This window comes from Hemiscyllium ocellatum, unplaced genomic scaffold (genome assembly GCF_020745735.1).
Source record: "Hemiscyllium ocellatum isolate sHemOce1 unplaced genomic scaffold, sHemOce1.pat.X.cur. scaffold_182_pat_ctg1, whole genome shotgun sequence".
In the NCBI taxonomy this organism is placed as follows: Eukaryota; Metazoa; Chordata; class Chondrichthyes; order Orectolobiformes; family Hemiscylliidae; genus Hemiscyllium; species Hemiscyllium ocellatum.
The window spans coordinates 102,867-114,943 of NW_026867890.1; the positions used below are offsets into that span (position 1 = coordinate 102,867).

At 44.1% G+C, this 12,077-nt stretch overlaps 1 long non-coding RNA gene across 3 annotated transcripts in view; it reads right to left on the minus strand.

Annotated features, from left to right (window-relative positions):
- LOC132810736 (uncharacterized) overlaps positions 1–12,077 on the minus strand; it is a 48,732-nt gene that overhangs the window by 33,153 nt on the left and 3,502 nt on the right. For 2 of the 3 annotated variants that reach the window (XR_009643057.1, XR_009643058.1), the window contains exons 1-2: positions 9,449–9,539; positions 5,526–5,660 (exon numbers count right to left, since the gene is read on the minus strand). This is a non-coding gene — a long non-coding RNA (uncharacterized LOC132810736). Of the gene's footprint in view, positions 1–5,525; positions 5,661–9,448; positions 9,540–12,077 lie in introns of those variants that run through there. The other variant, XR_009643059.1, reaches the window with a different exon arrangement.

Here is a 12,077-nt window from a genome sequence, read left to right on the forward strand (position 1 = left end):
ATTGTGGGAAAGAGTAAATTATGTTTTTTATTAATGGACAAAGTCCCTGCAACAAGGTAGATGGATTTGTGACACAGAGATAAAAGAGATTTTGACACCAGAGAGATGTGGTTACAGGGTGAACAAAAGGTGGAACATAAATATTCAATGTTTCACAACCTTGCGGAAATTCAGGCAAAATGGGTAACACTAACAATAATGGGTAAGAAAGGCATTACAGAGAAAACATTTTGCATCAGATCATGAAGTAGAGTCAGTATGAATGTAAGTTCTGGCTACTACTTGCCAAGGACACAAGTAGAAGAACAGTTTTAGCCACCGAACAGCATTTCATTGCTCATCACTGCATTAAACAGGAACTCATTGGAATTTTTAATACAGGCATGGTGAACATTTAGTGAAACGTCAATATTCGCAAAGTCTGGGACAATCACACTGACAACAGTGATATTGGAAGAGGAGTTCAGAGAATTTTTTTTCAGTGTTTCATAGAATAACACATTGTGCAACTGGGTAGGGATGTTACTGTCTCAGAGCGACTGTTGTGTGTTAAAACTTAGTGAATGAGTTAAGTCACCTGGAGTGATCCTCTGGGAAATTGTGATAAAGTGCATTTTAAAGAAATATAAAGTTTTAAAGTGAAACACAGAAAGGACAAGCTACAACTAGAAAAAAAATAGCCTATTACTTGGTTTTGATAGGAGAACTGAACAAGGTAAACAGGCTGAGCAGACTGAAGTATGGGTGTCTGGAAATGAACAGTGGAAAACATTTGAAGGAACAGTGTAAAACACTCAACAAAAGGACATTTGACTGAAACAGACAAAAACTCAGCAAGAAATCCCCACCGGCCTCTCATGCAGGACAAAATGGATCACATCAGATTATGAAGCTGAGAAGATCACCAAAAAGTACTTAAAATCCTGAAGTGAGAGAGAGTTTTAGAGTAAGTTTTAAAGGGATTGCAATGGGTCTGCTAGAAGGAGGGGGGCAATGGGAAGGGGAATCATTGCCAAGGTTTATTGACACGTTAGGAACAGGGAGAGATGAAGGTGCTGGAGGTGGTGAAAGAGTTACAGAGAGTGGTCAGGGCCTGAACGGTGTTACAAAGCCTATACGAATTGCTGCAGCGGGAAGGGTTTGCAGAGTTAGGAAGGGACATCTGTATTTTTATTTATTCATTCATGGGATGTGGGTGTCACTGCCTGGACCAGCATTCTTTGACCCCACTGCTAATTACCCAGAGATTGTTGGGCCCCTGGTGGATATATATAATACTTTGCTGGACACAGGTGAAGTGCTGAATGACTGGAGGATCGCTAATGTGGTTCCTTTGTTCAGGAAGGGCAGCAGGGACAGGCCAGGTAATTACAGAGCAGATAGTCTGACAGCAGGGGGAGGGAAATTAATGGAATAAATTGTGAAGATGAATCGACACTTGCGAAGGTAAGGATCAACTTGGTTTAGTCATCACGGATTTGGCAGAGGAAGGTACTGTCTGAGGAATTCAGTTCAGTTTGTTTTTTAAATGGTGCTGAAGTATATTGATGAGGGCAGTGCAGATGATGTGGTTTACATGGACTTGACTAAGTCCTTAAACAAGATCCAACGTGAAAGGCTGGTCCAAATGGACTGGGTTCCAAGGCAGGTTGGCAAATTGGATGCAAAATTGGTGTATACAATACTTTCACCAGCGGGTGTACCACAGGGATCTGTGCAAGAACCATTGAACATTAATAACTCGGATATGAAAGCAGAAGGTATCATTAGTAGGTTTGCAGATGATATGAAAGGTGAGGGTGTTATCCACAGTGAGGGGGATGGTCTCCGTCTGCTGTTCGATGTCGATCAGATGATAATCTAAGCAGAGTTTAGTTCTGATCGAAGTGAGGTAATAGTCTGTGGGAGGTACGATAAGCGAAGGACAGACATAATGAATGGTAGGACCTTGCGGAGTACTGAGGAATACAGGGATCTTGGTGGACAAGTCCATAGATCCCTGAAGGTGTCAGCACAGGGAGACAGGGTGGGAAAGGCACCTCAACTGGGAGCGGGAGAGGGACCCACATCCTGCTGGGGTGAATTGCTCGAGCTGCTTGAGAGGATATAACCTAGTCTGGCAGGGTGTTGGACCTTAAATAGACGTAAGGCCAGAAAGAAGATTGATGCTGGTACATGAGTTAAAGACAGCAATTTCAGCAGACAAGGCAGGCAACAACATAGCAGGGAATTGGGGAAAAATGATGATTAAACTGCATTTATTTCAATACAAGGGGCCTGACAGCTAAGGAAGATGAGCTCAAGGCATGGATTGGAATATGGGACTGGGATATTATAGTTATTACAGAAACACAGCTGAGGGAGGGGCAGGACTGGCAGTTCATTGTTTCAAGGTAGAGATGCTACAGGAAGGGGAGACAAGAGAGGAGGTGTGGTGGTGGGTTTTGATTCCATGAATCATCACAGCAGGATTTAGAGAGGATATTCCTGTGGGATCGCCCAGTGAAGCTATGTTAGTGGAACTGAGAAATAAGAATGGGTCATCACGTTGATACGATCTGACTGCTGACCCCAAATAATCCGTGGCAGACTGAGGAACAAATGTATCGGGACATCTTAAATATCAACCATAATAATGGGGCTGTTTTGGTAGGGTTATTGAACTTTCCAAACCTAGACTGGGACTGCCAGTGTTCAGCGTTTGCAAGGGAGGAATTTGGTAAATGTGTTCCAGAAAACTCCCAATCAATATGTCAATGGTATGAAAAGAGAAAGGGGCAGAACCTGACCTCCCCTTGGGAATCAAGGTAGGGAAAGTGTCTGAGATGTGAGTGGCAAAGCATTTTGCCAAAGTGACCACAGTTCTAGTAGTTTGAAAACAGCTTTGGAAAAGTACAAGCCTGGTCCACAAGTGCAAGTTATAAAATGGAGCCTGACCAATCTTGATCGTATTAGCCAGGAACGTTCAAAATGTGATTGGGGAAGGGAATTATTTACAGGGAAAGGGAAGTTTGGCAAGTGAGAATATTTTTAAAGTGAGATAAACTAATCGATTAGCGCCAGCATTTTCCTGTTTGTGTGCAGCTCAATGCTGACAGCATTCGGAAACACTGGCTGTCTATTGAGGGTCTGGTCAAGGAAAAGGGGGCACATGTCAGGTATAGCCAGCTGGATCAAGGGAATCCCTGAGGATATACAGGGGCTGTAGGAATACACTTTGAGTAGAAAACAGGAATGGAGAAAGGCTCAATGAAATAGCCTCAGCAGAGAAGGAAAGGGGAATCCAAAAGTGATTGTATCAGTATATTAAGAGTGCATAAGGAACTCAGGACAAAATAGTATCCATTAAAGATCAATGAGGCCATCGATGTGTGGAACTGCAGGATATTTGCTAAGATCCTAAACAATTTTTTCACTCCAGAACTTTCTGTGAACAAAGACTGGGGAACTCAGGGAATAAGAGCAATACATTAGACCACAATTGGGAGTCCTCTGCAATTCAGGTCTCCCTGCTACAGGAAGGGTGTTGTGAAACTAGAAAGTGCTCAGAAAAGATAAACAAGATATTGCCCGGGTTGTTGCTGAATAAGCTGGGGTTACTGTCACTGGAGAATCGGAGACTGAGGGATGACCTTACAGAGGTTTATAAGAACATGAGCGGCATTGAGATTGCACAGACATTTGTGAGGCCTGTTCTGCAATACTCTGTGCAGGGCTCTGGTCGCCCAGTTATAGGGAGGATCTGATTAAGCTGCAGGGAGTTCAGAAGTGATTTACCAGGATATTGCTGGGTATGGAAGGCTTGGGTTCTGAAAAATGGCTGGATAGGCTGAGTCTTTTTCACTGGAGCCTGGAGGTTGAGACATTATACTATAAAGGTTTATGAAAAAAATGAGGTATATAGATCAATTTAATGGTCGTTGCCTTTTCCTCAGGATGGGGGAGTCTCAGGAGTAGGGACCACATTTTTAAGGTTAGAGGAGAGAGCTGTTCAAAAAAAAGATATGGGGCAATTTGCTACAGCGAGGGTGGTTTGAGTGTGGAATGAACTTGCTGAGAAAGGGGTTGATGCGGGTACAATTACAACATTTAAAAGATATTTGGATAATCAGGTGAATAGGAAAGGGTTGGAGTGATATGGACCAGCAACAGGCAGCTGGGAAGAGTTGAGTTTTAGATGATGGTGGGTATCAGCTGAAGGGTCAGTTTCCATGCTGTTTTGCTTTATGACAAGAATATGGTTTTATTCCATTATTGAAGGAAGGATCAGGGCTGGGTCCACTGATGTGCATCATCTATATAAATGATTTGGTTGAAAATATAGGAGTGATTGTGCGAAAGTTTGTTGATGATCAAATTAATGGTGTAGTGGGCAGTAAATACGGTTATCAAAGGGGGTCTTGACCAACTGGGCCAGTGGACCAGGAATGAAAGATGGAGTTTAATTCAGGTGTTGGATTTTGTAAAGACAAACCATAGAGGACTAATACAGTTAATGGAAGGGCTCTGGCCAGGGTTGTCGAATAGAGAGAAGAGAGAGAGAGAGAGAGAGAGAGACCAGGGGTGCAAGTTTCATTGTTCCTCGGAAGTGGCATACCAGGTGGACAGGGTGGGAAAAGCGACATTTGGCAACTTTGCAGTCATTGACAGATGAATCCACGGGGTGACCCTAAGAATGGTGAATAACCAAGGGTAGGTGAGTCCAAAACTAGAGGGTATAAACAGTAGGTGACAGCGCAAGGATTTAAAGAGGGAGCTGAGGGGGAACGTTATCCACAGAGGATGGTGCATAGACGGAATAGGCTGCCTCAGGCACATGGGAGAAACGTGAACAATTACAGCATGGAACAGACATTTGGGAGGTACATGGAGAGGAGAAGGTTTGAAGAGATAAGGGCCAAATGCAGGCAAATGAGACTCATTCAGTTTAGGTAACATGGGCAGTATTGAGGAGTAGGACCACAGGTTCTGTTTCCGTGCTGTATCACTCTGTATCCAGTTAAAGAGGATTAGTGTACCAAAATAAGGCATGTTGTGGACACTGAAGCAAGTTACAGCGATAGGGATGGTAGTCTGGAATGCAGTACATCTCAACTATGTGGAGGGACTATCGGGAATGGAGCAGGTTACAGGGACAACTACTGTTATAGGAGTTAAAAATGACTGAAGACACTGGTGCACAAGCCATGCCACAGATACAGTGTTGCAGAGTTGTGAGTCTTAGTACAGTGTTGGCGGGAGAACACAGAACAGAAAGATCCCAGGCAGCATTCCCAACCTCTTGTCGGAGGCCTACTCTCCCCTCTGTTGTACTGATGCTCACTAAGACATCACAGGACTGGATTGATAACTATGAACTCCCGATGTGTCTCAGTGCAACTAAAGTTAAAGTAGACGTGGTGATTGAGCATGGGGTGTGTCTATACTGTGCTCCCCATCCAGCACTGTATCTATATTATGTATTGTTAGCCAATGTTTGCAGCCCTCCCATTGCTCTCTGCTCTGTGCACTGTGAGTGATCTTACCTCACTGCAGGATTTATTAAAGGCTCCAGATCTCCCTGCCCTTTGTCTCCCTGGCTGACCAACCATCTTCAATGAGGTGATGGATGAGACGCACAGCAGTTGGGAAGTCTATTGAGTCAGGAACTTCCCGAGTACCTACAGGAGACAGAGAAATGGACAGAATGGGAAATTAGACTGATTCAGTGAGGGTTATACATGGAGAATGGAAATGAGCCCCACAGATATCTGGGAAATCCCAAACTCCACCCCTGGCCTGTGCTGTTGCGTCTCTCTGGAGTGGAGAATTCTGTTGGCCCAGGATCTGGAGTAGCTGCAAGAGCGAGAGACACTGACAGAGGCAGCAATTAGACCCACACAGGGAGGGATACCACATGGACAGATACTGAGTGATATCACCGGAGTGCTGGAAGGCTTCAGGATCACACAGTCATGTTGGAAGAATGGGTTTAGCTTCATGTATCAGTGTTCAGGGATGAGCAACCAGTGAGCAGGTGAAGTGATGGCCTAGTAACATAATTGTTAACGCATTTGTACAAAACCTCAGCTAATGTTCAGGGGAGGCAGGTTTGAATCCCATCATAAGATATGGTGGAATTTAAAATCAATAATTTTAAAAATAGCAATTAACAATCCATAAATAAATATGAAACCATTGCTGATGTACAAAAATCATAATCCCTTAGATTAGATTCCCTCCAGTGTGGAAACAGGCCTTTCGACCCAACCAGTCCACGCCATCCCTCCGAAGAGTAACCCACTAATACCCATCTCCCTCGACCTAATACACCTAACATTATGGGCAATTTAGCATGGCCAATTCGCCTGACCTGCACGGCTTTGGACTGTGAGAGGAAACCGGAGCATCCGGAGGCAATTCACGCAGACACAGGGAGAATGTGCAAACTCCGCACAGTCGCCCAGGGCTGGAATCGAACCTGGGACCCTGGTGCTGTGAGGAAGGAGTGCTAATCACTGAGCCATCCCGTGGCGCCCACTTGTCCTTTCGACAACGAGATCTGATCATCCTGACGTGGTCTGCACGACATCCCCACAGCAAAGTGTTTGCCTCTCAATTACTCTCTGAAATGGTCGAGCAAGCTATTCAGTTCATGGGCAGCTCGGGATAGGCAATAAAGGCTGGTCAGCCAGAGACACCCACATCCCAGACCTGATTTATATAAAAAATCCAAGAGGATGGTCCCCCTGGAACCGTGGTGGGACCAATGTCCTGGCCAATCATGTCGGTAGGTTTATGGACAGGGCTTTAAACTGACAGAGAGGAGGCAGGGACAGGGTTCAGGTGAAAGGAGCTTTCCAAATACAAAGAGAAAAGGTGAAGCATCGGAACAGCATGGGGATGTGGCTGAAGGCAACAGAAAGGAACAGGATGGGACAGAGTTTAACTAAAACTGTACATCAGTGAGTAGGTTTGTGATAAGAAATTTTGGGAAAGAGTAAATTATGGTTTTGTTTGAATGGACGAAGTCTAATCAACAAGGCAGATGGATTTGTGACACAGAGATAAAAGAGATTTAGACACCAGAGAGATGTGGTTACAGGGTGAACAAAAGGTGACATAAATATTCAATGGCTCACAACCTTGTGGAAACTCAGGCAAAGTGGGTAACGCTAACAATAATTGAGAACAAAGGCATTACAGAGAAAGCATTTGGCCACAGATCATGAAGTAGAGTCAGTCTGAATGGAAATTCTGGCTACTACTTGCCAAGGACACACGCAGCAGAGCAGTTTTAGCCACCAAACAGCATTTCCTTGCTCATCACTGCATTAAATAGGAACTCATTGGAATTTTTTAACAAACACATTGTGATAATTTTGGGAAACATCAATATTCACAAAATGTGTGACAGTCACACCGACAACAGTGATATTGGAAATGGAGTTCAGATAATTAGTTTTCACTGTTTCTTAGAATAACACATTGTGCAACTGGCTAGGGACATAACTATCTCAGAGTGACCATTGTGTGATGAAACTTAGTGAATGAGTAATGTCACCGGGAGAGATCCTCAGGGAAATTGTGATAAAGTGCAGTTTAAAGAAATATAAAGTTTTAAAGTGAGTCACAGAAAGGACCAACTACAACTAGAAACAAAAATTACCAATAACATGAGTTTGAGAGAAGAACTGACCAAGGTAAATAGGCTAAACAGACTGAAATATGTGCCTGTAAATGAGCAGTGGAAAACATTTGAAAGAGCAGTGTAAAACACTCAACAAAAGGTCATTCCCTTGAAACAGACAAATCCTCAGCAAGAAATTCCCATCGGTCCCTCACTCAAGTAAAAAGGATCATATTAGATTATCAGGCTTAGAGGATCACCAAAAGTACTTAAAATCCTGAAGTGAGAGAATGTTTTAGGAGTTAGTTTTAAAGGGATTGCAAAGGGTCTGCTCGCAGGAGGAGGTCAGATGGAAGAGGGAATAATTGTCAACTCCTACTCTCAATGCTCTGCCCAAAGAAGGTAACCATCCCAAAGGCCTGCTCCACCAACCTGTCTACCTGTGACACCACTTACAAAGAACAGTCTACCTGCATCCCTGGGTCTCTGACTGACAACACTACTCAGGGCCCGAACATTAGCAGTACAAGTCCCACCCTGGTTTGTTTCACCAAAATGGATCACTTCACATTTATCGAGTTAAACTCCATCTGCTATTCTTCAGCCCACCGTCCCAGCAGTACTGTTCATCCTGTTGTATCTTGGATAAATTTCTTCACTATCCATATTATCAATTTCAGTGTCACTCAAAAAAACGTACTTACCACAAAACCGATATTCCCATTCAAACCATTTATCCAAATGACAAACAACAGGGGACCCACTTCACCGCTAGTCACATGTCTCCAGTCAGAAAAACAACATGCCTCCCATTGCCCTCTGTCTCCCACCATCAAGCCCAATTTTGTATCCAGTTGACTAGCTCCTCCTGAATAGCATATCATTTTACATTGATCTGAGCTTATCACCTAGTTTACCAAACAGAACACAGAACACAGAACAGTTCAGCCCAAGACCTTTCGGCCATGATGTCATGCCCATCTTTGACCCAACTGTAAGATCAAACTAACTTACATAACCTTCATTCTACTATCATCCATGTGCCTATTCAAGAGTCTGTTAAAATATCCCGTTCTACCCACCCACCACTCTCTGTGTAAAGGACCTACATCTGAAATCTCCCCTTACCCATCCTCCAATCGCCTTACAATCATGCCCCCTGGTACCATGTATGCCATGGGATAAAGAGGTCTCTCACTGTTCACTCTCTCTTTGCCTCACACCACCTTGTTCACTTCTACCAAATCACACCACACTCTTCTTCACTCCAATGAGAAAAGCCTTAGCTCCCTCGACCTTTCTTCATAAGACATGCCCTCCAGTACAGGCAGCATACTGGTAAATCTCCTCTTTACCCTCTCTCAAGCATCCACATCTTTCCTGTAATGAAGGGATCAAAACTGAACACAATATTCTAATTGGGATCTAAACAGGGCTGTATAGAGCTGCAGCATAACCTCATGGCTATAAAACTCAATCCTCCAGCTAATGAAAGCCAATGCAACATATTCTTTCTTAACAACACTATCAGCTTGGTGGCAAATTTGATGGATCTCTGGTCATGAAATCCAAGATCCATCTGTTGCTCCACACTATCCAGTATTCTGCCTTTATCCCTGTATTCTGCATTCAAGTCTCACCTTCCAAAATGCATCACTTCACACTTTTCCAGATTTGACTTTATCTGCCACTTCTCAGCCCAGCTCTACATCCTGTCAATGTCCCATTGCAACCTCTAGCAGACATCCACACTATTCACCACTCCACCAACCTTCGTCTCATTGGCAAACTTACTAACCCACTCTTCCACTCTCAAATCCAAGTCATTCATAAACTCACCAAGAGCAGAGGTCCTGTAACCTCTCCGTGCAGAAAACCACTGGTCACCGAGCTCCAGGCTGAATGCTTTCCATCTGGCATCACCCTCTGTCTTCTATGGGCCAGGAATTCTGTATCCAGACAGACAGGTTTCCATGTATCCCATGCTCTGTACTTTCTCAATGAGCCGTAAATGGGTTTTGTCACATTCTCAAAGGATTCAATAAAATTTGTGAGTCATGACCTGTCCCTAACAAATCCATGATGACTTTCTCTAATCAAACTATGGTTTTCCAAGGAATCATAAATCCTGTATCTCAGAGTCTTCAATAATCTGGACATCACAGACAGAAGACTGACAGGTCTGTGATTCGCAGGATTATCTCTATTCCCTTTCTTGAACAACGCATGGCTGATTCACCTAACCTGCACATCTTTGGGCTGTGGGTGGAAACCGGAGCACGCGGAGGAAACCCACGCAGACATGGAGAGAATGTGCAAACTCCACACAGACAGTCACCTGACGCTGGAATTGTGATCGCGCCCCTAGTGCTGTGAGGCAGCAGTGCTAACCACTGAGCCACCGTGCTGCCCCATGTAACTCTCTAGAGCCCTCCTTCTGATCCTTGGTTCCTCAACCTTAAGTCAGCTTCCTTCTTCCTCTTGACTAGATGTTCTACATCCCTTGGAACCTTGTCAAATGCTTTGCTGAAGTCCATGTAGACAATGCTTGACTGCTCTGCCTTCATCTATCTCTTCACTCGAAGAGTCAATCCAGTTTGTGAAACACGGTTTCCCACTCACAAAGCCATGCTGAATATTTCGAATCAGCCCTTGCCTTTCCAAATATATGGAGCTCCTTTCTTTCAGAATCTCCTCCAACAACTTACCCAGCACTGGCTCACTGGGCTGTGATTTCCTGGCTTTTCCCTGCAGCCCTTAAGTGATGGAGTAACATTAGCCACCCTCCACTCTTCCGGTAACTCATTGTGTCTGTTGATAATATAAATATCTCTGTTAGGGACAATGCAATCTCTTCCCTAGCTTCCCATGAATATTCAGGCATAGACCCAATGAGCTACTGAGGATTAATTAACCTTTAATTGTTTTAAGATTCCAGCACTTTCTCTTCTCTGGAGAGGATTCTTTCCAAGACATCGCTATTTATTTCCCCAAGTTCCCGAGATTCCATGTCTTCCTCCACAGTAAATTCTGACATCACTATTTTGTATAATATCTCAACCACCTCCAGTTATGGTGCCCTATTCTCTCCCAAGTTACTCTTTAGCCCTTATTGAAACTTGTGTAAAGGTTTCTGAAAATTCAAATAAATCGTATCTTCGGTACAGCCACTCCTACACCTGTATCTATCCTGCCATTTATGCTCACACCAATAAAAATACAATCCTACAGGCTCAAAGCAACATTCTCTTTTTATTAAAAGTGTTTCTAAGGGTCCAGTTATTGTTCACTGACATATCCTTTCAAACACATTCCAGCTCCCGACCTACTATCAGGCCAACACTGTTTGGTTTCAGACTGGCAGCAGAAAGGGTTATGGGAGTTCGTGTTTAACAATCTGAAAAAGGGAGCTTACAGGTTCAACAGGTAATAGATGTTTTGGAAATAAGGAGGGTCATGGGGACTGAAGGGACATTATGGAGATAGGGAGTGATGTGGGGACTGTATGAGATTATGGACATAGAGAGAGCAGTGGTGACTGAAGAACATCATGGAGGTAGAGAGTGCTGTGGGGCCTGAAAGAGAACAAAGAGGTCGGAGGGCTGTTGGGCCTGAAGAAGGTTGCACAGATCAGGAGGATCATGGGAATTGAAGGAGGTTACTCTGAATGGGAGGGTCGTTGGTTCAGGATGAGATTATGGAGTTAGGGAGGTTTGTGGGGAAGGATTCAGGTTACATTGATAGGAAGAGTCATGGGGACTGAAGGAGTTTATGGAGATAGGGAGGACTGTGGGGACTGAAGGAGGTTATATAGATAGTAAGTTTATAGAGAACCACAGGAAAGAAGAGCAGATATCGACCATTTGAACACAGAGTCGGTCCCACCATTCAATATGATCAGGACTGATATCTAACCCAGTCCAGTGTTCCTGCTTTGACACCTAACCCTGATATTATAGTGACTACTGGCATTCAGTGATACAGCAGGCTGTAGTAACTGGGACGGGGTGGGATGGGGGTCTTACAGAGATAGGGAGGGTTGTGGAAGCTGGAACAGATGACAGATACAGGGCGGGTTTTAGGAATGGGAGGACTTTACACGGATTTGGAGGAATGCAGGGATGGAACATGGTAACAATCACAGGGAGGATTTTGAGAGCTTGATCTGAGACAGGTACAGCTGAGAACAGAAGTGAGACTAACAGTCAGGACAGGCAGGGACAAGGTAGGATTAATAAATTAAATTGCATTTATTTCAATGCAAGGTGCCTAACAGGGAAGGCAGATGAACTCAGGGCATGGATAGGAACATGGGACTGGGATCTCATAGCTATTACAGAAACATCGCCCAGGGATGGGCAGGACTGGCAGCTTAATGTTCCAGGATACAAATGCTACAGGAGGGTTAGAAAGGGAGGCAAGAGAGGAGGGGGAGTGGCATTTTTAATAAGGGATAGGATTACAGCTG